Source organism: Pipistrellus hanaki, assembly GCF_964339955.1.
Source record: "Pipistrellus hanaki genome assembly, chromosome: 6".
Taxonomy (NCBI): domain Eukaryota; kingdom Metazoa; phylum Chordata; class Mammalia; order Chiroptera; family Vespertilionidae; genus Pipistrellus; species Pipistrellus hanaki.
Window position 1 is genome coordinate 73,095,330 of NC_140508.1, and position 20,286 is coordinate 73,115,615.

The 20,286-nt window shown below is 50.6% G+C and overlaps 1 protein-coding gene across 3 annotated transcripts in view; it reads right to left on the reverse strand.

The window, feature by feature from the left end:
* The window catches only part of CTIF (cap binding complex dependent translation initiation factor), a 222,083-nt gene extending 212,092 nt beyond the window's left edge, over positions 1-9,991 (reverse strand). The window contains exon 1 of one of the 3 annotated variants that reach the window (XM_084887413.1): positions 9,716-9,991. The gene's annotated coding sequence lies outside the window, so the exon portion shown is untranslated. Of the gene's footprint in view, positions 1-8,706; positions 8,965-9,102; positions 9,370-9,715 lie in introns of those variants that run through there. The other 2 variants (XM_084887414.1, XM_084887415.1) reach the window with 2 other exon arrangements.
* Between the last annotated feature and the right edge of the window lie 10,295 nt (positions 9,992-20,286).

The window sequence follows — 20,286 nt, forward strand, 5'->3', positions numbered from 1 at the left end:
GAGAAAGCCTAGGGACTGCAGACTGACCCCAAGAGACAGACAGACAGCATGCTCTCAAAAACACTTTGCTTGTGAGCACCATCCTACTTGGTGACACACCAAGATGTGGATGCCCCGGGAGGCCACTATCTTAATCTCAGGGCTTAAAATCGTAAGTATCTCAGCAAATGCCTCACAAATAGGTGGTGAGACCAGGACATTGCTACCCCAGGAAGTAGGCCCTACAAGGGAACAGCAAGGGGAGGGTCAGCTCCACCCAGCCTGGATGGAACCACACACATTCTTTCTGAATAACTTCAGGCTCAACTGTCACAGCTACAGCTAGGCACTTCCATGTCTCTGCCTCTCCATCTCTCTCTCTCGTGGAAGTTGCTTGGATGCAGCGGGGTAAACAGGGAATGCTTAGCACTGTGCCTGGCACGTAATAGACACTCAATAAACAACGATTCCTGAGTCACTTACTTGAGCCAAAATGATTTCTGTGTGTTAGAGGAAAGAACTTGCAGTGCGTGCTGTTGCTTCTCTCATGGTAATCTGGAAAACATTGAGCCAGCGCTTCTCTAACTTCTACTTACATCACAGACTGCATCTACGCAGCCGGCTCAGCTAAACGTACATCTGATCTGCAAAAGCGCCTTCTGTGCTAAAGTTAGGCTAGAAGTTGGCTGCACTGTCACAGAATCTTAGCTTGACAACTCAAAGCAAGCAGGGTGATGAGAGGCCTGGAAGACATCTCTCGGGACAGCCATGGGGCGAGGGGTGGCAAGGGCTGGGCAGTGGCTGAGGCTCACAGAAGACCTTCGCAGCTGCAACAGCCTCTGGTAAGGGAAGGCACTGCCGCACAGGCAGTACACTGCCCAGAGTGGGAAGCATCTGAACAAGTGCTGAAGTAGTCAGGACTGCCACACAGAGGGGATGGGCGAGGTGACCTCCAAGATGTCTTCCCCGTTTGAAATTCCAGGAACTCAAGACTCTGGGCTTGGGGGAGCCAGTGTGAGGCACAATCTGAGGCATGAGTAGCAACTGGAATCTGCGTAGGGCACCTTTAGGGGGAGCCCAGACAGAGCCTCGTCTGTAAGTTCATGGCCCGAGTGAACAGCAAAGGAGAACATTCTGGCCTTCCTGGACCACTGGTCTGCAGGCTGCTGCTAAGAGTGAAGCCCAGGGCAGGAACAGCCCCTCATGCAGCCCTGCACATGCCTCCACCAGGGTGCAGTTGTCCTGAGGTCCTTTCCAAAGGTTTCAAGCCCTGGTCAGTATGGGTCAGTGGTTGAGTGCTGGCCCATGCACCAAAAGGACGCCAGTTTGATTCCTGGTCCGGCACAGGCCGGGGAATGTGGGATGCAGCCAATCAATGTTTCTCTGTCTCTCTCCCTTCTCCCTTTTCTCTAAAAACCAACAAAAACTTAAGTTTCTAGCTAGGCCTCTCTCTCCTCCTCACTCACTCTCTCTGGCGACCCAGGTTCTGCAGCATCTCTCTGAGATTGAAACCCAAGTCTGTGAAGGGTGATGAGCCCCAGGACCTTCCTGGCATCCCCAAGGGCCTAGACCACAGGCTGGAGGACCCTGCTCCCCAGGGCTTTTTATGCTAATTCCTCCTCTCAGGACCTTCAGGCCACATCCAAAAGCAGAGTTTCCAGGGAAGATTTTTTCTCCACCCCAGATCCAGGCCAAGACCGGCAAGCGCCCCACACCCTCTCCCACCCCCTGTCCTTTCTCCAAGCACGCAAACCTTAACAGGGGCCTCTTTCAGGCAGAACTCCCTCTGCTCCAGCTCCCAGTCTCACCCCTGGCCCTGGAGATGTTATCAGGACTCAACCCCCTTTGGTTCTGAGGCCAGTAATCACCCCTCAACACCCCCCCTCTCCCCACCACCACCCCCATTCCACAGGACTGGCTTAGCACATGCGCAAGCTTCCTGTCCACACTCACTTTTGAGTCCTCTGGTTTTTCTTCACGTCTTATGAGCTCAGCTCTTTGAAAGGATGCTAGTTTATACAGCATTTCTAGGTACTTGGTAGTTGGAAGGTTTTCAAGATTGTTTTACTTGACTGTGGTACTAAAAATATTCTAAATCGGTGTTGGAGTGCCCTCTTTGGTCTTGTTCATGGGAGCTTTCCTTGGCTGACCTCCCACCCCAAACAAGTGACTGGCCACATCCCTGCAGATCCACAGACATAGGCTGAACACCTACTATGAGCCAGGCACTACCTTAGGCCCCGAGGATTAAAAAACGGAAAAGGTTGGAGCTCTGCCTAAAATGCGCAGCTCCAGGACGGTAGGAAGAGAAGTTGCCACTTTTCTGTTCGATTTGCACTCTCCTCTCTGCCCAGGTTGTTACAGCTTTTACCTGGCCTCTTAAGTCCACATCCCGTCTCGTCTCGCAACTGGACTGCCTGCTCCACATCTTCCCTGCCCTTTCCTCGTGGCCCCAGGGCCTGGGACAGCAGCTGCTTGCCATGGACGTTAACAATGCATACGCCAGCTGAAACCAGTTTGGCTCAGTGGATAGAGCCATCGGCCTGGGGACTGAAGGGTCCCAGGTTCGATTCTGGTCAGGGCATGTACCTTGGTTGAGGGCACATCCCCGGTGGGGGGCGTGCAAGAGGCAGCTGATCGATGACTCTCTCTCATCGATGTTTCTAACTCTCTGTCTCCCTTCCTCTCTGTAAAAAATCAATAAAATATATAAAAACATTTAAAATGTTTTTAAAAATGCACACACCAGTCCCCTAACGCCCTCCGATGCTTCCAGCTGAAGCTCATTCTTGGCTGTCGCTGGATTCTGCCAGCTGGGCCTCCAGCATGACACAGCATCCCCGCCTGGCTTCCCTGACTACAGCGCAAGCGGCATGACAAAGGATCCTCTGACAAAGGGAGGAAGAGGTCTCCTTATTGTCTACAGCAGTCCCACCTCGCTCCACTCGGCAGCAGACCCTTCCCCTCTCCTGGGCCCATGGCCCCTGCCACACTGCTTCCTCGGGCTTCCACCCTGCACACCGTGCTGTCTGTAAGGCAGTGCCGCTGGATTACCCTATCCGCAATTCAAATTCAACCTGTGTAACCATGAACTCCCCACAATCCCGCCCGCCCCCCCCCCCCCCCCCCCCCCCCGCCTTCCCCTACCCTAGCTGACCTGCCCCAGCAACCAGGTCACACCTGGGTAAAAGCCGCCACCCACTAAGTCAGTGAGGCCAGGAACCTGGGAGGCACTGGGCTCTTTCCTTATCCCCCAAAGCTAAGCCATCACTGAAGACTTTATTCCATATATATATATAAAATCTTCCTCCATCTCCATACGCATGGCCCTGGTTCCAGGCCTCAGCCCCTGTGACCTGGACCGAATGGAGCGTCCTTCAGGCTCTACCTGCGGGCTAACAGCCAAGGTCCCAGCCAGCTTCACAAAGATCCTCACTCCTGAGCCTTGTCTGCCCTTCTGTCCTAGAACTCTGACCTCATAGCTTCCCTCCCTCCTTGTACCCAGACAGCCTCAGGCCTTGACCCTTTGCACATACTGTTTCTAGCCCTGAATGCCCTTCTCCCATCTCCTCTCCTGGTTAATTCCCTTTCAGCTGCAGCACCTATATTACCTCCCTCAGGAAGCACTCCTTGATCTTGATGCAAGAGCAGGGCCCACTTGTCCGTGCTACTGTAAGGCTCTCGGGACTTTCTTTACCCCTGCATTTACTGCACCATGCAGAGTTTAACTGCACTCCCTGAACCACACTGAAGTCACTGTTTAAGTATCTCTTGGGCAAGAGAGTTGGCCTCTTGCAGGAAGTGGGGGCTGTGCCCACTCACTGTTGTAGCCCCAGGTTCTGGCAGAGCCGGGCATAGAAACAGAGCCTTCTGACTCCAGTATGATCACCGAACCTTCTTAGTCAGCTCCACTCCCAGTTCCAATACACACAATTTCCCCTTCAGCATTTTTGTGCCATTGCCCCAGCCGAAAGCCTCCTCTAGGTCCTCCACAACCACCCCAGATCTATTCCCAAATTCACCTCTTCCGTGAAATCACCCCAAACGAGCCCCAGACCACTGCTATAATCACCGCCTCCCATCCTTTATCCAACCCGCCACCTGGGTAAATTAGCATTTGGATCTGGTTCCCTGGCTGGGTGTGAGCCAACAGTGGGCATAAAAGTTCTGAAAAGTTCAAGGCCATCTACTCACAAAACTGCAATGTGAGGTGACACGGTAGGCCACCTCAGCCCCAGGCAGTGGATTTGAAGTCCGAGGATCAGGGTTCAGATCCCTGCTTTGCTATAGTGGCTCAGTTTCCTCATCTGCCAAATGGGAATAGTGAGAACAGCCTCCCAGGACTACTGTAAAAAGCAGATGAGATCAGCTGTGTGAAATGCTTTGCAAAGTGTAAAGCCAAATCAGGTGTCGGGTATTATATTGTAATAGTCTCCAGTGCCAACCAATCCCCTACCCAACTCCACTGATAGTTTTTCCCCTCACTTGAGTCAGGTGAGAATCAAATGAAATCTGTGGGTCCTCTTCACTTTCAGGAGGTTCCTGAAGATCTTGCCATGGGAAGGGACCTTGCCATGGGTCCAGGTCACAGGGGATGGAAGCAAAAGGCCAAACTTAAGAGTGCTGGAAGGCCACAAGGCCTACCACCTCTCCCACATTCCTGCATGCCCAAGATGAAAGAGAGGGCAGGGAAATCCAGGCCAGTCTCGAAGGAAAGCAATCTCAAGACTGTAAGATGAATTCCAGAGCCTTTCCTGGAATCAGAGGAGATGTGAGAAGATGTAGAATTCTCTCTCTTTGGGGAGTAAGAACCTCACTATTCCCCCCACAGAAAACACCATCACATAAAGAAAGAAGATTGGATGAGGCATCAAAATCCAGGATTTCGTGTCCCACTCTACAGGGCTCCGGGCCACTTTGTGCAAGCCATTTCATCCCTCTGGGCCTCGGGTCCTCACATGCAAACCAGCTCATCGACAAGGCCTTCTCAGCTCTGGGTGCCTAGGATCTGAGGATGGGTCTGTTCTCACCCTGTTCTGAAGCACAGCTCTGGCCTGGGTGTAACTCAGAAATAAGACGCAGATATCGATAAGTCATCATGGTGACAACTCAGAAAGGCCACCATCGCAGCATTGTTCTAAATAACAGTGTGTGCAGGGTGAGGCAGAAAAGCAAAGCCTGAATGTGAGCAGCTGAGCCCAGGTGACCAGTGAGTCAGCAATGAGACCCAGAGGTAGAGGAACCCCACTTCCCCCAAAAGAACATCAAAAGGGGCTGCCACACGATTGGGTAAGCCATGCAGAAATACCATCCTCTTTGGAGGATTCCCCCAGACTGCAGTTTGCCTGTCTGTCTGTGCCTCCTGTTCTCTATGGGGGCTCAGGATTCTTTCTCAATCCTAACCATCACTGCCTGCTTCCTCCTTCATGATCTGCACTGCAAGCAACAGAAGCTTAAAGACAAGGGCAGTGGACTCTGCAACTGAGAGGAAACTGGAGGACAGTGTCGGGGACCCTAGGAGTGAGTTTGGGGATGAATAGATACAAAGCAGACCCATATTAAAACATCTACACAGCTGGGACCGGTTTGGCTCAGTGCATAGAGCGTCGGCCTGCGGACTGAAAGGTCCGGGGTTCGATTCCGGGCAAGGGCATGTACCTTCGTTGCGGGCACATCCCCAGTCGGGGATGTGCAAGAGGCAGCTGATCGATGATTCTCTCATCGATGTTTCTAACTCTCTATCCCTCTCTCTTCTTCTCTGTGAAAAATCAATAAAATACATTTAAAAAAAAAAATCTACACAGACCTGTAAGACAGACACTAAACTCAGGCTCTGAGTGAGACCCTGCCCAAAGCCTGAGCCTATGGCAGTAGACAGCAGCCTATCACTGCCCATCACTGCCCAGCAGAGCAGGGCAGGACCATGGAGAACAACTTGTGAGCCCCTCATTGCTCAGCCCAGTGAGCTGTTGGCTGGCTTCAGGGTTATTTCCCACTAGCTGCTTAGCTTCCACAGAAGGACGCGCAGTACCTCTGGACCCACCTGGGAGGTTCCAAGCAGCCTGAAGTCCAAAATAACCGGGGACATTTGGCTCTTCTTCCTCTGTTACTTCCTTCTGTATTTGATAGGAACTAGCATTTTGAGTCCCTTGCAGCCAACATATGTGAAACTGATGAAGTCCCAGGGTGCTGGCTCTAAAATATTTATGATTTATTCCCTCCTACAGTGCCTGGATCATCCGTCCTATTGCACTGTAATAACATAGCTGTTTCTGCTATCTTATCTTTGTGTGCCCCAATCACAGCAGCATATCTAGCTTAAGGTAGGTGTTTAATAAACATCTTACATTCATCTCCAGTTAGAATTTTTTTTTTTCAAGCAGGGGCCATATGTTACATTTTCTTTGTATACATGTTAAGCTCTACAAATAGGTAGGTACTCGATACATATTTGGGAATAAATGATTGATTAGTTGGCTAAACCTAATAACCCTTCTTCAGGCTGTGTCTGAGAACCCTCACGTACATGAACTCTGAGAAATACATGTATATGTGATGGAGTTCTTTGCTTTTTTTGGGGGGAGGGGCTTCCCCATCCCTGGAGGTGGAGGGGATGGGTAGTAAAACTTGAGATGGTTTCTCAGGGTCTACACTCTAAATTTGATGGTTTTGAAATTAGTAACTAAAGAATAAACTTTGGGTCCAATAACAACTCCATGAACACACCCATGTGAACACAGGCATGTGTCACATAAATGTGTACCATATGCATTTATTACATGCAGATATGATTCTGGAACATATTAGAGGTTTAAAAACTGATAACCATTCACTGACAGGAAGTTTCCACATGCGTGATAACAACAGCAATGCAGATTTCTATTTTTCAGTGGCTATTGTCATGAGGACTGGTAGCAAATCACAAGTGTTTTGACAAGAGAGATTACCAGCATTAATTCACCCCCTTTCTCAGATTCAGTACTTCCTGGGGAGGTAGGACCTATGGGGGGAGGGGCAGGGGGAGTAGCCACTATTTCAACTAAAAGCCTTAGGCTGAGAAGAGAAATCGCAAAGAGGGGAAAGTAACCCTTCTCCCACTGAGAGTCATAGCATTTTTTGAGTCTCAGTGTGCTCATTTGTAAAACAGGATTAATAATCCCTGCTTCACAGGACCATCTTAATAAATGCAATGTACACAAGGCAGAGTCGCCCTGAAAAGTCAAACATATTATTCCAGCAATCTGTGAACTACTGATGACAGTCCCCCAGAATGCGGTACAAAATTACTGCCTCCAAGCGTACACAATCCAGGACAGACACTTGACCCAGCAGATGAATAAACCTAGTCCTGCTCCAAACTCTCAAAGGGAGTTTCCTCCAGCAACCTGAGTGCATCCTGTGAGGGGCTTGTTGGGTGCATTCTGTTCTCATGTAATTGGGTTTTCTTGAAAGCCAGGCAATTTTCGCCTGAGGTCCGAGCACGCTTGCAACCGGGATTCCTGAGGTTTTGGGCACAGATCCAGCGCTAGGCCAAAGGGCCTGCTGGACAGCCTGCAGCCCCTCTCCGCCCTCTGGGCGGAACCTTCTCTCCCCTCTAGCTCTCTCTAGTGCTGTGTCACTTTCGCCGGCCTGAGCCTCCAGCCGCCTAGAAGCCGGCAGCTCCGGTGGCTTCCTTCCTTAGCATGCGGGCCTCCAGCCTGGGAGAGATAATCCCCGGCCACGGAGCCTGAGCCCGGTGGGCGGAGCCGACAAAGGCTCGGTCTGGGCATCCAGCAGCAGCGAGGGCTGCGGCGCAGGGCTGGAGCTGGGCCTGGGCGGGGACCGCTGGCCAGCCCTTGGCCCTCACGGCCTCTAGGACGAAGAATATGGAGAGGGACCCCTTCCAGGGTCTGCTCGGGCATGCGTATCCAGAGAGCTCCTCGGTACAAGGGACAACCCAAGCGTGGGGGCGACGAAGGAGGCGGGGAGAGAACACTCGAGCCCCCCTAGGCTTCTCCCGGTTTAGCCAGACCACCCCTCTCCAGTGCCACCAAGTAGGCAGCCAGTGTGTCGGGTCTAGGGGTGAGATGCGGAGGTAGGAACTGCGGGTCTCCCGCCGCCCTCGGGCCTGGGACTCCCTTGTGAGCCTGGCACACCCGCAAGCACGACCCCCTCTCCAAGTAACACGGGCGCGCAGGCGCGCGCGGACACACAAGACTACGAGCCCAGCTGGGACCACCAGGGGCTGACAGGACCCATCTCCACCGAGATCAAGACCCGGGCGCGTCCCCACTATGCAGCGGTCTTCGGCCCCCCACCCCCGCCCCCGCCCCCCACCCCCGCCCCCCACGCTGGAGCGGCGTGTACTCACCCACAGCTGGGCGGGGGAGGCGGCGCTCACTCTCCGGTGTGCGACCCGCCCCGTGCCGCCAGCCATCCCTCCCCTTTACACGCCGCACCCCCTTCCAGCTCACGGCTGCCCCCACCCCCACCCCCCAATTCCAACCCTGCAAACTCCACGACCCCAAACAGCCAACGCCGCCCAGAGGAGGGGCTCTGACCCTTGCTCCTCTTTGAACGCCAAAGGAGAGACTTACTACCGTCTGCGGCGCACGGTCCCCGGGCCACTCCCTCCGGACGCACCGGGCTTCCCCGCGCAGCGCTCAGGAGCCCAGACCTCCACCGCGGCCCGAGCCACCGCCCCCTGCCGCCCGCCCTCCCCCAAGACCGGCGTCCGGGGCGAGTCACCTGCTCTCCGTCCCGAAAAAGCCGAGCCGGAGCCCAACCCGCGGCCGCTCGGGTCCCTCGCCAGCGCGAGCCTTGTGTGCCGGAGCCTGTCAACTCAACCCCCGCCCCGCCGGCGGAACGGCTCCCCAGGCCCAATGACACCGCGGCGACAGCACCATCGTCTAAAAAGCCAACAGGATCGCCGCCGCGGGGAGTGTCCGAGTCTGCCACCGCAGTGATGTCCTCCTCTGCTCCCACCCCCCGTGCCTCCGGGGCCCGCGGGCTCACCGGGGACAGAGGGAGGGTGCAGACTGTCTAGACGACAGCCATCCCCGAGCCCGCGGGGACGGGAGCGCGCACACACAACACACACACACACACACACACACACGGCCGCTGCCACACACAATCACTCACCAGGAGAGGGAGGGGAGACTCGCTCCGGGTCCCCCTGCAGCCGCCAGGGCAGCAGCCTCCGGCGGGAGCGGCTGCGGGAGCCGCGCTCCTCACCTCGGCGGCGGAGCACGGTGCGAACAGCTGCAAGTCCGGCCGCTGCCAGACCAACTGCTGGCCGCAGCAAATGCGGGCTTCACAACAAAAGGGAGAGGAATCACGCTCGCTCTCTTCCTCCCCCCCAGTAGGAACCCGGCACATGACAGCGGCTACCCTGCGCGGGGCCAACGCCAGCGGGGCTCCAGCGGGGCTCCAGCCGCGCGCCCCTCCGCACCCCTCCCCACCGGCGCTCCGGGGCCAGGGCTCCCCGCGGGGCGGGGCACCCGGAGGGAAGGGGCAAACCTCGGGAGCGGCGAGCCCGCGGAGTGCGATCCCCGACAAGGAGGGGGACCACGGCGGAGCGCGGACGCCCGGCTGGCTGCCCCGGGCGCACGGAGCGGGAAGGGGCTAATTGTTTGGGGCGGTTTCCCCGGATTTACCTATTAGCACGCGCACACGTCACGCAGCCCTCCTCCCAGGTTCCCGAATCCGTCGGCAAGCCGAGGGGGGCTGACGGTGGGTGGGGGGGTATGCTCACCTCGGGGTTCCTTTGGCCGCCTCTCCGAGCCGGATCGGGGATGGGGGAAGGGGGCAGGGGAAGGGAGGGAGGAGGCTCCCGAGAGCCGACTCCAGCCGCCGCGAGTTCCGCGCGTCCGGGCAGCGGAGGGATTTGGGCTCCCGGGCGCGGACACCCAGCCAAGAAGGGAGGGAGGGAAGGAGGGAGGGAAGGGTACGAGGAAGGGAGGGGCGGGTGGGGGGGAGGAGGGAGTAGAGGAAGGGAAAAAAATATATCCCTGCTCTGACACAAGGAAAGAGAATGCTGGAGAGTGACGTCCAGGCCCCGCCCTCCCCTCCGGCCACGTGCAAAGACTTGAAAGGGAAGAGGGCGGCGCGAGGCCTGCTGGGTAATGTAGTCCGCCTTTCTTTCCCGGGATGGCGGGCACTGGAGCATCCGAGGCATCCCAGTACAGCGACGCCGAAACCCGCGCCCCACGCCCCCGGACGCTGGCGCGGCCCTGGGTGTGGACCTCAACGTAGGGAGGACTGAGGGCTTAGGCGCGTTCCTTCCAGGCTTTTGGAGAAAGGTTTGGTTTTTGGGACAGGAATGCTTTTATGGATGAGGACTTAGGCGCTTCAAGTGCAAAGTCTGTTGTAAATGGCAGATAAAAGGGAGCTTTTGTGTACGTATTGGCCGGCCCTAGTGGCGTTATGAATGCTGCATTAAATGCTGCTGTCTGTTATTGAGATGCATGTTATAATTAACATTTGAACATCTCGGTGGCAGGGGCAGAATGTTGTAATTAGATATGCACTTTACAACCAATTAATTTTCCATTGGCCATGCTGTGCGGGCTGGGCCAGGGGACGTGGTGGCTGGAAGAATTCAATACAATGGAAAATTCAGTCATCGCTTAACCAAATCACCAATGTTTTCTGAGTACCTACGAGATGCCTGGCATTGAGCTTGGCACAGAGTCCTTCGGGAGGAGGATGCTTTACGCCCCTCCAAAGCAAGGGATGAGCAACTCTTTGGAGGAATTGTGTGACACAGTGCAGTTGCCATAGAAATCCATTTATTAATTCAGAGAACATTTAGTGAGCACTTCTACAGACAAGACGTGTCTGGAAATGCCAAGACAAGTAAGACCCTCAGTCCCTGCCCTCAAGCTCAAAGTCCAGTGTAAGGATTATAGTCAATGCAAGTATAGGGGATAAGTCGACATAAGCACAAAGACCTAGGGAGCTCTCAGGTGAAGCAGCCAACCAGGATGGAAGGTGGATGGAGGTGGGAGAGGAGAGGATCAGGGAAGGCTTCCTGGAGGAGGTTTTTAAACAAAGGCAAAGGCATTGGTAGGCATCTGACAAAGGCTACAGAGTACAAATGCCCCAGATGAGAGAGAAGACAGTAAATTCTGAAAGTCCCAGCAATTTGGCAGGGCAGAGGGAGAGAGGGGGTGGAGGGTCAGCTTAGAGAGCAGAAGGAGAATGGGACAGCTTCTCACTGGAGGTGGGGCTTGAAGTGGCCTTGAAGGACGAGTGGGATTTCATTTTGTGTGGAGAGCTTGTGTTCCAGTCTTGAGGCTCAGCATGAGCCAAACCTTGGAGAGAAAGCAAAGCAGAATCCAGCATGGAATGGTGTACTTTGTAGTCAGATAGCACTTTATAGTTAGATAGAACTGAGCGTTAGCCCACTTCTGTCACTTTAAAGCTGGGTGAATTTTGGAGTATTACATGACTTTTCTGTGCCTGTGCTATCTTCAAATGGAGACAGAAACAACTGTACCATAAAGTTGTTAAGATAATTAGTGAAGCATGGAATAGCCTGGCTGTTAATAAATAATAATTAAAAAATAAAAAAGAGCCAAAACTGGTTTGGCTCAATGGATAGAGCGTCCGTCCACGGACTGAAAAGTCCCAGATTCCATTCCGGTCAAGGGCATGTACATTGGTTGCAGGCACATTCCCAGTAGGGAGTGTGCAAGGGGCAGCTGGTCGATGTTTCTAGCTCTCTATCCTTTTCCCTTCCTCTCTGTAAAAAATCAATAATATATATATATATTTTTTTTAAATAAAAAAAGAAAGAAACCAGTCCCATCCTATAGAACAGCTCATTTAATTCTTGTACCAAAGGGCACACAGGCATGTCTTGCCCTCCCTTTTAGAGGGAGATAGCAGGCCCACAGTCATGCATTCCTAAGAGGCAGAGTGGGTACCAGGAGCCAGCTGTCTGGGTGTCAGACTCAGTTTTCAACTGTCCCCACTCCCATCAAAGGACCTCGCATTTAAGCACACCTGACACTTCCCCCAGGTTTGCCTCTTTTAGAATCTGTGCCTCATTGGCTCAGCAGTGTGCTATTTTTATGCTTTAACATCTGGAGCACTTCCTGAGTTTGCAAAATATGAAATAATAGTACCAGAGTCTCTCCACCCAGCTGATTGCCAGGTTGTCAATGCTGTTTGCACATTTGTGTGAGAGGCACGCCACCTGCAAGGAGAGAAGAATGGAACCGTCTGGGTCTTGGTTTTGCTTTTGCTTTAAATCACACCCGCAGAGGTGAGAACAGGATCCATCCCAGAGGTGATGAGAGGCTGAGCTATGAGCAAAACAACCGTGAGGAGGACACACCTCTGTCTGGGGTGTGCCTGGAGTGAGAAGGCCGGTGGGGACAGCACAGTCTGGGAGTTAGCATCCTGGGTTTGCATCCCAGGAATGACATTCCTGGATCTGTGACCTTGGGCAACTTACTGACCCTTCACAAAGGTGACCTTGGGCAGCTTAGTTCACAGCCTTTCTTGGCTTTGTGAGAACCAATGGCCATAACCTATTGAAATGGGATCTGTCCCAGCAAATCCCCAATGATGATTGACTCCTTTCTTTGATGCAGGGTCTTCCTGGCCCAGAAGAATGATCCCTGAATTTCCCTTCTACAGTCAGGCCAGCAGAGCCGGCGCTGCAGGGAGGATTCTGGGGGTGACTCATCTCCGTGGGTGATGTAGGTTAGGTTTGTTTCAAGGAGGCTCAGTTCAGTACTAGTTCTCAACTTCTGCTGGCCCAGCTCTGAACCCTCACCAGTCCACATAGTTATGCGTTTCCTCTCCCCATCCTGATGCCCAAGGTACTTCAAATGATATCCCCACACCAGGCATGTCCTGTGCTCCCACATTGCTTCTCCCTGCCTATTAAAACTTCTCTCCTGCTCTCCAGATCCTCAGCACCTGGCCCTCTGCTTTTCCACCAGCTGAATACCTTCACTATATAAGATAGTCTTTTCACTATCTCCTGCAACTCCTACCTATTGGTATTTTTTTTTTAAATGTATTTTATTGATTTTTTGCAGAGAGGAAGAGAGAGGGATAGAGAGTTAGAAACATCGATGAGAGAGAATCATCGATCAGCTGCCTCTTGCACACCCCTTACAACAAAGGTACATGCCCTTGACTGGAATCGAACCTGGGACCCTTCAGTCCACAGACCGACGCTCTATCCACTGAGCCAAACCAGTTTTGGCCCTATTGGTATTCTTATCAAGAGCTCTCTGAAATGGCCTTTTGGGACACAGATTCCCAGCTGGAATGGAGGTCTTTGAGAGGAAGGCTCTGCAGGGCCCTCAGACCCAAGTTTCCCCGGGTGGGAGGCCTGGTGCTTCCTCGTCCCTCATGCAATGTCTTTCCTCCTCTTCTCTGTGGTTGATCTGATGCCCCACCTGCAGAGCTGGGGTCAGAGTTGCTGCGAGGTGCAGAGTTAATGAACTGACCCTGGACTTGGTTTAATTGCGGCAGATCTGAGCTGCCAAGAGTTGCTTTGTCTGATTAGTCACCACATAGCCCAGAAATTAAAAGCCAGAATGTTTCTCTCTGTTTTAAGCAGTTGCTTTCCTTAATCCATGCTTCCCTAAGATATTAACAAAAAGAAATATTTCTACTTTTTCCCCATTTCTTCTTCCTTCTACCGGCCTTTCCTCCATTAGTCAACACAATTATTGCAGGCCTGGTGGGAGTCTACCCCAGCGCTGGGGGAGAAGTTACCTGCCTTCAGCAGCTGAATAGACCGGTCTGAGCCTGGTACCTGTGAGATCTGAGGAAAACTGATGAAGTCCTACACTCTGCAAGGGTGATTTTATATGAACGAAGGAATCCTGGAACCCTTTGATCAGAGAAGGCTTCTGGGAAGAAAGTAGAACTAGATCCATTTATGACTTCCCACAGTGAAGAGGTCAACAGTGGCCCAGCAATGGCCTGGGAAGCATTGCAGAAGTTGTGTCTTCAGGTGGGACACTACAGAGTGGGCTCATCGGATATCAGTTTGGTAGCCACTGACCCACAGAAGGAAGGAAGTTGCTGGTCTAGTGTCTACGCTCTGTTACTGGGGTGTTGGCCTGGAGAGATAATGGCTTGATAGAACCAGGTTCAATTTCACCCAGGCCTCATCTCAGCTTCCACTACACAACTCCAAAGACCAACGCCTGAAAGGCAGATGGAAAGTGATCCTCTAGGGTTGAAGTTGGCGATGGAGGAAGGGACATCCACAGAGAACAGTGAGCTTGAGAAAAGCAAAAGCTAAGTAAGAATAAACCAAGACATATTTTACGGGGCGCATGCTATGCATAAGGGTATTGCAATGCACCATGGGAACTAAGTGTGTGAAACTGGTTTCCAGGTCCCACCTGACCCTATCCTGCTCTGTGACATTTCCTTTCTTTGGGCCTCAGTGTTCTCACCTGTAAAATGGGAGGGTTAGACTCTATAATCTCTAAAATTACTTCCCAACCTGAAGTTCTCCTTTCAAGAAGTTTACAATCTGGCTAGCAAAAGATCTAAAGTTAATAGCCAGAAGTATGCCTTTAAAGCTTTTTAATTCCAGCAGAACAGGAAGAGTTTGTAATATTCATTAAATAATGCCCTGAAGTCCATAAAGGCACAGAAGAAGATAAACAGATCTTGTCTTGCAAGTTTCAAGGACAGTAAGTGAAAACCATGAGTAGTTAGGCATTCGTTAAGTCCCTGAGAGTTCAAGGTCAGACCTTACCATTCCGTGGTATGAGCATCTCATTCACAGATGGCCTTGTTCATGATGAGGACCTGGGCTAAGACACACCCCCACATCTCTGCAAAAGACACGTTTCAATGCCCAGCTGCACGCTAGGAAGACCTCACCCTGGAAGGGGTAGCCAGGCCTTTTGGACCAGGGGTAGACATCTGATCCAGGGACACCAGGCCATCGGCTAGGCTTGGACTTAAGTGGCCCTGGTTTCAGCAGATAAACTGAGCCAATCAGAGTTAAATGAGACCATGTGTGGTGCACTTAGCACACTGTAAGGACTTAGTGAAGCTTAGCTTTTATTGTTGGTTATTATTGTTGCTGTTTTAGTTGTTACACTGGGGATAGCCTATGCGGGACCCCAGATGAAAATCTGACCCGTTTATACTTTGTGGCTCAAAGGAGTACATTTAGATTTTATTTATTTGTTTTCAAATTATTGATTGATTGATTTGAGGGAGAAAAGAGATTAACTTGTTGTTCCCCTAGTTTACGAATGTATTGGTTGATTCTAGTATGTGCCCTGACCAGAGGCCGAACCTGCAATTTTGGCATATCAGGATGATGCTCTAACCCTGTGGTCGGCAAACTGCGGCTCTCGAGCCACATGCGGCTCTTTGGCCCTTTGAGTGTGGCTCTTCCACAAGATACCACGGTGTGGGCGAGTCTATTTTGAAGAAGTGGCATTAGAAGAAGTTTAAGTTTTAAAAATGTGGCTCTCAAAAGAAATTTCAATCATTGTACTGTTGATATTTGGTTCTGTTGACTAATGAGTTTGCAGGCCACGGTTCTAACCAACTGAGCTACCTGGCTAGGGCTAGATTCTATTTCTGAGTGATAATTCAGACACTGGAGTGTGGCTCCACTCCGGCCTGAGCCAAGATCCTGGTAATCATCATGGGCAGCTTCAGCATGGCCTCTGGGGTGTCAGCAGAACCTGGGGAATAAGGAGCAGTCAGGCGTCCAGTGCCCTAGGACTGACCTCCGTCCCTCTCTCACCCACGTTCAGACACATCCACTCACCCCACCTTTGTGTCTGTTTTGACGACATTGATAGCAGCTTTGTTTACACTCCACTCTTCCCAGGAAGAATTTGAGACAGCTTTTTAAATTCTAAAATATACTCAGTATCTGAAAATAGGAGTTTACACAAAAGACATTTTACGAGATGAGCATCTCTTTACAAAAGGAGTGAGCATGGTTTCTTTAAATAGCAGCTCCTCTCCTGCATTCAGCATCAGGTTTGACAGAATCTTGCATCGCTAGCAGCTCCTCTGGAACGCATCAGTGGTGTTAGTATGTTCACAGCACTGACTTGCTTTGATCAAGTTTGGTACTTTGATCAAATTTGGTACTTGAATAAAGTATATAAGAAGCTTTTGAATTCCTTTTGTGCTGTCTTAAGCCAAAATAAGGGTTCTGCTGATTTTTGTTTTTTGTTTGTTTTGTGTGTTGTTTTTTTGTTTGTTTGTTTGTTTTTGTGAACTTCTGTAAATTCTGCATTGTGCAGCTTTAAGTGATTAAATTGACTCTGATTTGGAGACCATTTAGCTGCCAGTTAGTCAGGGAAGCCTGCTTGGAGGAGGTGGCAGAGGAGTTTTGTGGTTTTCTTTTTAGAAAATAAGGTAAGATATGATTTGGCTGGACTTGAATGGGAGACCATCCCAGGGGAGAGGAGCGTGTGGAGAGATGTGAGGCTGCTGTTGTCCATGCAGGGCAGCAGCAGAGGTGGCTGGCTAACCTAGAACCTCAGAAGGGCCACAGAAGAGAGTGAAGCAGGCCCGTGACAGTTCACCTGTCCCCCACTTTGGGAAACAAATTTGGCCTGGCTGGAGTGGCTCAGTTAGTCTGCACAGAAAGATTGCCGGCTCCATTCCTGGTCAAGGCACAAGCCTGGGGTTCAGGTTTGATCCCGGGTGAGGGAATGTATGGAGGGCAGCCGTTTGCTTCTCCCAAGGATATGCTTCTCTCTCTAAGCATATCCTTGGGTGAGGATTAAAAACGTACAGATTGCTCTGTTACAGAGATGAGATAAACTGTACAATACTCTCTGCTATACATACTTTATTTCAGGCCTTATCAAAAACCCTTTCAGAGGGCATGTTGCCATGACAACCTTATGGTCACTAGAGGGCATCTGTAAAAAATGGTATTAATTTAGTTACAGGTGTGGGTCCCTTCCCGACCCCCCCCCCCCCCCCCCCCGGGAGTAGTCCTAGACTACTTAAAGTACTCAGATGTAATATTTTTGCCTGAGCAGACTAATAATCACCTTGTAATTTAATTACTAAGCGAACACCAGTGAACTCCTCTTCTGCTCTCAATTGAGCTGTAATTTTTGAATACCAGCTTCTTGGGCAGGGCCTCACTCTGGAAGCAGTAGTTATCTAGACACAGGTCTTAGCCCTGTGGTTGGCAAACTGCGGCTCAAGAGCCACATGCGGCTCTTTGGCCCCTTGAATGTGGCTCTTCCACAAAATATCACGGCCTGGGCGAGTCTATTTTGAAGTGGCGTTAGGGGAAGTTTAAGTTTAAAAAATTTGGCTCTCAAAAGAAATTTCAATCCTTGTCCTATTGATATTTGGCTCTGTTGACTAATGAGTTTGCTGACCACTGTCTTAGCCTATGCTGTGCTCTGTGGAGCCACTGGGCCGCGGGGTTAGCTCCAGGGTTACGGTGGAATGTGAGCACGCTCTGAGTGGCCCACCTGTGAGCTCTGGCAGACGCTCATTTCCACCAAAGCACATCCTAGGTTGTCCCTCCTCTATTCCCTGCGATCTCCTTCCTTCCTCTCTCTCTAGAAAAAAATATCTACGCCTAGGTATCAAAAACCTCCAGGCATAGAATAGTAATAAGCAGTTAGACAGACATGAGCACGCTAGGCCGATGTGCCAGGTACAGGTCACCAGGGCGGGAAGCAAGGGGCAAAACTGGGAAAGCAAGGACCTCACCCCCAGGGTAACCTTTCCTCCCCTAGCTTATGGCTGGTCATGTGGTTTGGACCCCCTGGCTTCTCCCTAGAGATAATATCTAGGCCTCAGTTGTATTTCAGCTCCAGGCCCAGAAAAGCAGCACAACCAGATACGGGACACCATGGCTGCCTCAGGACCAGCTGCAATGACTAATGACCCTGCCTTGGATGAGAACCATCAGCGTAAACCACGATCCTGAAAGAGCACACCTGGAAAGCTGATTGAGACCTTCCTCTGAGACCTCCTTTAAGATTCCCTTCCTGCAAGAGACAGATAAAAACCTTCTGGCCCGGCAGTGTGGTTCAATGGTTGAGCGTCTACCTATGAACTAGGAAGTCATGGTTTGATTCCCTACAACAGGCCTGGGTTGCAGGCTCGATCCCCAACCCGGGGTGTGCAAGAGGCAGCCAAGCAATGTTGATGTTTCTCTATCATCAGTGTTTCTATCTGTCCCTCTTCCTTCCTCTCTCTCTAGAAAAAATATCAATAAAAACATACTAAAAAACAAAACAAAACCCTTCCGGGTGAAGGACCCAGCGTGAGCTCTGGGGAGCATGCCCATGCCATTCCCTCCCCCTGTTCTTCCTCCACAGGCATGCATGTCCTATCCCTGAAACTTGCAACCAGAGGAGCAATGGGCAGCAGCAGCTCGTTCCCAGGTAACGCCCTGAACCTCCACAAGGCCCCCTTTTCTCTGACTTCCCAGTGAGTGAAAGCAGCCCAGCCCAGGCTCCTGCGGCTGCTTCTAGGCCCTTCCTCCTTTCATGTCCTGAGTGTGTGTTTGTTGTGGACAATAAATTCTTGCTTGCTTTGCTGCATTTTGTCTCTTGACTGAAATCTTTCCTTCAAGAAGAACCGAGATCTCGTCCTCTTGCAGATAATAGAGTTATAGGTTATTTCCCCCAAAATTTTTAATAAAATTGTGGTAAAATGCATATAACATAAATTGTACCATCTTAACTATGTTTAAGTGTACAATTCAGCAGCACAGAATTCATTCACATTGTTTTGCTACCATCACCCCCATCCACTCACAGAACTCTTCGTTCTGCAAAACTGAAACTATATCCGTTAAACAACAACTCGCTATTCCCTTCTCCCCGCAGCCCTTGGCAATCACCATCCTAATTTTTTTGTCTCATGAATTTAACTACTTTAGGGGCCTCATGTAAGTGGAACTATACAGTATTTGTCCTGAATGTGACTAGCTTGTTTCACCTAGCATCGTGTCCTCAGGGTTCACTTATGAGATAGCTTGTTGTAAGAATTTCCTTCTTTTTAAAGGCTGAATAATATTCCATGGAATATATCTACTATATTTTGTTTATCTATTCATTTATTGATGAACATGGTTGCATCCATCTTTTGGCTATCTATATATATAAAACCTTAAGCCACTGGTCAACCCTTCAACTGGTCAAACATTTGACCGGTCACTAAGACATGCACTGACCACCAGGGGGCAGACGCTAAATGCAGGAGCTTCCCTCTGGTAATCAATGTGCTACCACAGCTGCCTGCCTGGCCCAACCTGCTGCTTCGTGTACTACTACATCCCTCTGGGATTTAGCCCTATTCCCGCAGAGCCTGTGGTGATTGGGCTGAAATCAACAGTCGGACATCCCCTAGGGGTCCAGGATTGTGAGAGGGCACAGGCCAGGCTGAGGGACCCCACTGGTGTCTGAATCTGTGCACCAGGCCTCTAGTTGTGAATAATGCTGCTATGAACATGAGTGTACAAACACCTCTTTGAGCTCCTGCTTTCAATTATTTTAGTTCTATACCCAGAAGTGGACTTGCTGGGTCATATAATATTCTATTTTTAGTTTTTGAGGAACTACCATACTGTTCCACAATGGCTCCCCCATTTTACTTTACCACCAATAGTGCACAATTTTCCCACATTCTTACCAACATTTGTTATTTTCTGTGTTTTTTATTTATTTATAGTTATCATCCTTATTGGGTGTGAATGTCTCAGCTGAGAGATGGAATTCGCCCTTTCTCTGCCTCTTTGTTCTAGGTGAGCCTTCAGCAGATTGGATGACCCCCAACACACACACACACATTGGTGAGGCATCTGATTTACTGGGCCTAGCAATTTCAATGCTGCTACCTGAGCAAGCCTAGGCCAGTTGAGACATAAAATTAACCATCACAATACTCTATGTTAGTTATCTCATTTCTCACAATAACTCTATCATTCCCATTTTACAGATGAAGAAACTGAGGTCCAGAGAGTTTAGATAATTGAAGATTTACCCAAAGTCATATCATTAACTAATCATTATATACCACTGAAGAAGTCTATAGGATTCTTCAACACAGAATGAGACCTGCTTATGAATGGACAGGACAACTTCTAGTATCGCAGTTTTTATGTTTCTAAAATATAGTGCCTTTTCTGGCGATGACAACAGACGACAATGAAGACAATAATGATGAGGTTAAAGAAGAAAAGAGGAATTGAATGTAACCAAATGTTCGCATTCAATTTCCATACGTAAAAAAAGCACCCCAATATTTGAACATTTTATATCCATAGAGAACTAAATTTGGTAGTTATTATTCACACAATGGAATTGCTGCTTTGTAGAA